Genomic DNA, 6000 nt, shown 5'->3' on the forward strand with positions numbered 1-6000 from the left:
TCCTGATGTATAGACATACACTCACTGGCCACTTTATTAGGTACACCATGCTAGTAACGGGTTGGACCCCCTTTTGCCTTCAGAACTGCCTCAATTCTTCGTGGCAGAGATTCAACAAGGTGCTGGAAGCATTCCTCAGAGATTTTGGACCATATTGACATGATGGCATCACACAGTTGGCGCAGATTTGTCGGCTGCACATCCCTGATGCGAATCTCCCTTTCCACCACATCCCAAAGATGCTCTATTGGATTGAGATCTGGTGACTGAGGAGGCCATTTGAGTACAGTGAACTCATTGTCATGTTCAAGAAACCAATCTGAGATGATTCGAGCTTTATGACATGGCGCATTATCCTGCTGAAAGTAGCCATCAGATGTTGGGTACATTGTGGTCATAAAGGGATGGACATGGTCAGCAACAATACTCAGGTAGGCTGTGGCGTTGCAACGATGCTCAATTGGTACCAAGGGGCCCAAAGAGTGCCAAGAAAAAATTCCCCACACCATGACACCACCACCACCAGCCTGAACCGTTGATACAAGGCAGGATGGATCCATGCTTTCATGTTGTTTACGCCAAATTCTGACCCTACCATCCGAATGTCGCAGCAGAAATCGAGACTCATCAGACCAGGCAACGTTTTTCCAATCTTCTACTGTCCAATTTCGATGAGCTTGTGCAAATTGTAGCCTCAGTTTCCTGTTCTTAGCTGAGAGGAGTGGTACCCAGTGTGGTCTTCTGCTGCTGTAGCCCATCTGCCTCAAAGTTCGACGCACTGTGCGTTCAGAGATGCTCTTCTGCCTACCTTGGTTGTAACGGGTGGCAATTTGAGTCACTGTTGCCTTTCTATCAGCTCGAACCAGTCTGCCCATTCTCCTCTGACCTCTGGCATCAACAAGGCATTTCCGGCCACAGAACTGCCGCTCACTGGATTTTTTTTCTTTTTCGGACCATTCTCTGTAAACCCTAGAGATGGTTGTGCGTGAAAATCCCAGTAGATCAGCAGTTTCTGAAATACTCAGACCAGCCCTTCTGGCACCAACAATCATGCCACGTTCAAAGGCACTCAAATCACCTTTCTTCCCCATACTGATGCTCGGTTTGAACTGCAGGAGATTGTCTTGACCATGTCTACATGCCTAAATGCACTGAGTTGCCGCCATGTGATTGGCTGATTAGAAATTAAGTCTTAACACACAGTTGGACAGGTGTACCTAATAAAGTGGCCAGTGAGTGTATATTTTGAATGTGTACGCTATCCATACATGTTATCCGGGAATACGGTACCCTTTCTCACCTTTGTGCAATCACGTGCAAGCCATACTGGGCCTAACACCGTCTGAGCCTGCCTCTTGATGTATTGACATATATTTTGAATGTGTACGCTATCCATACATGTTATCCAGGGATACGGTACCCTTTCTCACCTTTGTGCAATCACGTGCAATCCATACTGGGCCTGACACCGTTTGAGCCAGCCTCCTGATGTATAGACATATATTTTGAATGTGTACGCTATCCATACATGTTATCTGGGGATACGGTACCCTTTCTCACCTTTGTGCAATCACGTGTAATCCATACTGGGCGTGAGAACGGCTGGCGAGCTGTTAAGCAAGCTACAGCACCTGTGGTTTGCACACGTAAGTTTTTCATTTTTTCAGGAATGACGGTTAGGCCTAATTCCGGAACTGCAGTTGACCTGCACTTACTGGGAAATCATCGTTCGTGGGTAATAATTGTAATCAGTGATCCCCATCACTAACGTTGTTCAGCGGGTTATCTGCACCTGTAAGCGACAAACGCTGGCCTTTTCAGTGTAGCGCACATGCAGCCACGGACATGTAAGGGCATGACACACCAGTTATTGGCCAATCTCATGTGCCAGAGCCTCACGTGTCCCTCTAGTAAGCCGGACTCGGACCGCGGGGCATGACGGAGTCTCGTTCGTTAACGGAATTAAGCTTGCAATGTGTGCATCTTTTCTGTAGCTGGCATGGTTGAGGTTTCCCAGGTGGAGTCGAATTTAACCGTAGGCTCCACTCCTGGTGGTGCCCTTCTGGACATTCCTTTAAGGTTCAGCTTTGCAACCATACTGCCCACGTAAAACAAACACTTTCCCTTCATGAACGCTGTTTGGAGGGTCATGACTCGTGGGAATAACGCCGCCCAATCAGTTAACCTGCTAGAGAGATCCTTCGTTGCTCCCAAGCATGACATCACACTCCCTAGGAGGAAGGTAATGCCACTGTGGCGACCGTACTCCTGGGGGCGACACAAGTGCACTGATGCCCAGCCACTGCTCGATGAATCTGCTGGTACATTGACCCAGACCACTACATTCCCCTCGCACGCTACACGGCCTGAATCTGACCCTGATGAAACTCAGGTTACCCTTTCCATATACAGTTCCATCTTACACGGTGACAAAGAGGAAGCTGCAGATGAAAGTGCAGGTTCGGCCCACCCGCCATCAGACACACCACCGTACTATCATGGGCCCTGTGCCAGTGCCGTCGCCAACAAGTGGGCCCCCCCTGCTTGCCCAGGATCACAGCACTTGCAAAGTTGAAATACTGTGCAGTGAGATGGAAGATGGGGACGACGAGGAATCCAGAGAAGTACAGGGATTCCCTAGCGAGGAGACTTATTTGATTGTTTTCAATGTTGGGACAGCAATTTTTGGGGAGCACTATACTCTGGAGAATGATAGATGGGGCCCACCATACACTGGAACATTCCAAAGGTGGACATCAGACACTGGAGCAGCATTTACAGGGCCCATTATACACTAGAGCATTAGAAATGGGGCCCATTATATATGGAGCATTATTTGGGCCCATAAGACAGTGGAGCTTCATCCATGGGGACCAACATATACTGTAGCATTATGTGGAGCTCATCATATACTGTTTCAAACATTATATGGGACCAATGATTCTGTATGGAGAAATAGATGGGCCTCGTCATGAGATGTAAAAAGTGAAGTATTTTTCATTGTACTATACCGCTATTTCTCTGCCGTATCGGAGCATGATGAGTTGTGGTATGTGTTAAAGGGGCGCTCTTTCGCCCAGGGCACATGAAAACCTGCAGCCAGCCCTCCCCCCCACAACTTTAGCCAAATAACCCCCATTTTTCAGTGCGTAACTTGTATTATGAAGTTAATTAAGGTTGACAAGCTTAAGTAAGAAGAATTGATGCTTTTGGCATTCAAATGAGCACTGTAGGTGTGTTTCCTGTCCTCCTCTCACTGCCGACTTTTATTCCCCATCGACTTACATTGGGTTTCGTGTTTCGGGACGACCCCAACTTTTCCCTATAATCGGACGATCTTGCTCGACCCGACTTTTAGTCGCTCAACTCTAATGAGGACGACATCTTCATCTTCTACTACGGCTCTAGAGACAGATTTGACCAGAGTCGGTCACTGCCTCCATCCCCACCGGCCGTCTATATGAAGGTTTCCCGTCTTCCCCGCACTGGAATCTTCTATCACGTTAGATCTCAGCTCTGAGTCACACACAGAAGTTTGAGGCTTTTAGAAAAGACTTTTTGTTTCCACAAACACAACGGACAGAAATGATCTGACCCCAAAGTCTCCATGTACAGTGATTTATGGGGTTTATTTCTGGCCTTAGACTTTCCTATATTACAAGAAAAACTCCAGAAAAAGCCGATATTAAAATGTTTCTAAAGAAAATTGGCTCCAACAATTCTTGTAAGAAGAAAAAATTAAGAAAAAAGCAGAAGACACATTTTATACTTTTTCACATGTTAAACATTTATTAAAAAGAAATGAATCTTTTTGGGCCCCAGAACATAGATGTACACCGCAGGGACGGCACAGATGAGGCTTCAACAAAAACCCTGACAGTTTAACCACTTGCTGCTGTGAGAAGCAAACATGACATCTAAGAAGGTGTGACAGAGTTTGGCTGAATGCCCCCCGCCTCCAAGTACTCGATAGTATGGGGCGGCCTAGTTACTGCGATACTTACATGTCTAATAATGGGGTCTGGGCTGCAATGTATGAAGGTCTATTAGGCCGGGCCAGAGGCAGCGTCCAATAAGTTACCTTATAACGCCCCCATACTGTCATGGTTTACTGAGGCTCCTGGTTAAGCGGTGCAGCGGTTAATCTGGGAAACCTCTCTGCGGATCTGGGGAGGGTTCTTATAGCCTCATGGAGGAGCCGTCCCCTGTCCTTTATACTCCTGGCTGAGTGTGTCTGACCCTGTTCTGTCTGTGCTTCATGCCTGTCTTCGTATGCTTGCTTGGTGTTTGACTTGGTCCTGTCACGGTTAACGTCTCTTGTATTCTGACTCTGTACCTCGCTGCCCGCTCTGTGTATGACCCCGGCTACGTATTGACCTTTCTGTGATTATCCCTCCTGTACCTCGCTGCCCGCTCTGTGTATGACCCCGGCTACGTATTGACCTTTCTGTGATTATCCCTCCTGTACCTCGCTGCCCGCTCTGTGTATGACCCCGGCTACGTATTGACCTTTCTGTGATTATCCCTCCTGTACCTCGCTGCCCGCTCTGTGTATGACCCCGGCTACGTATTGACCTTTCTGTGATTATCCCTCCTGTACCTCGCTGCCCGCTCTGTGTATGACCCCGGCTACGTATTGACCTTTCTGTGATTATCCCTCCTGTACCTCGCTGCCCGCTCTGTGTATGACCCCGGCTACGTATTGACCTTTCTGTGATTATCCCTCCTGTACCGTGCTGCCCGCCCTGTGTATGACCCCTGGCTACGTATTGACCTTTCTGTGATTATCCCTCCTGTACCTCGCTGCCCGCTCTGTGTATGACCCCGGCTACGTATTGACCTTTCTGTGATTATCCCTCCTGTACCTCGCTGCCCGCTCTGTGTATGACCCCTGGCTACGTATTGACCTTTCTGTGATTATCCCTCCTGTACCTCGCTGCCCGCTCTGTGTATGACCCCTGGCTACGTATTGACCTTTCTGTGATTATCCCTCCTGTACCTCGCTGCCCGCTCTGTGTATGACCCCGGCTACGTATTGACCTTTCTGTGATTATCCCTCCTGTACCTCTATGCCCGCTCTGTGTATGACCCCGGCTACGTATTGACCTTTCTGTGATTATCCCTCCTGTACCTCGCTGCCCGCTCTGTGTATGACCCCGGCTACGTATTGACCTTTCTGTGATTATCCCTCCTGTACCTCGCTGCCCGCTCTGTGTATGACCCCGGCTACGTATTGACCTTTCTGTGATTATCCCTCCTGTACCGTGCTGCCCGCCCTGTGTATGACCCCGGCTACGTATTGACCTTTCTGTGATTATCCCTCCTGTACCTCGCTGCCCGCTCTGTGTATGACCCCGGCTATGTAATGACCTTTCTGTGATTATCCCTCCTGTACCTCGCTGCCCGCTCTGTGTATGACCCCTGGCTACGTATTGACCTTTCTGTGATTATCCCTCCTGTACCTCGCTGCCCGCTCTGTGTATGACCCCTGGCTACGTATTGACCTTTCTGTGATTATCCCTCCTGTACCTCGCTGCCCGCTCTGTGTATGACCCCGGCTACGTATTGACCTTTCTGTGATTATCCCTCCTGTACCTCTATGCCCGCTCTGTGTATGACCCCGGCTACGTATTGACCTTTCTGTGATTATCCCTCCTGTACCTCGCTGCCCGCTCTGTGTATGACCCCGGCTACGTATTGACCTTTCTGTGATTATCCCTCCTGTATCTCGCTGCCCGCTCTGTGTATGACCCCGGCTACGTATTGACCTTTCTGTGATTATCCCTCCTGTACCGTGCTGCCCGCCCTGTGTATGACCCCGGCTACGTATTGACCTTTCTGTGATTATCCCTCCTGTACCTCGCTGCCCGCTCTGTGTATGACCCCGGCTACGTATTGACCTTTCTGTGATTATCCCTCCTGTACCTCGCTGCCCGCTCTGTGTATGACCCCGGCTACGTATTGACCTTTCTGTGATTATCCCTCCTGTACCTCGCTGCC

The sequence above is a fragment of the Dendrobates tinctorius genome, unplaced genomic scaffold (genome assembly GCF_039654945.1).
Source record: "Dendrobates tinctorius isolate UK_male_01 unplaced genomic scaffold, ASM3965494v1 ptg000017l, whole genome shotgun sequence".
Taxonomy (NCBI): domain Eukaryota; kingdom Metazoa; phylum Chordata; class Amphibia; order Anura; family Dendrobatidae; genus Dendrobates; species Dendrobates tinctorius.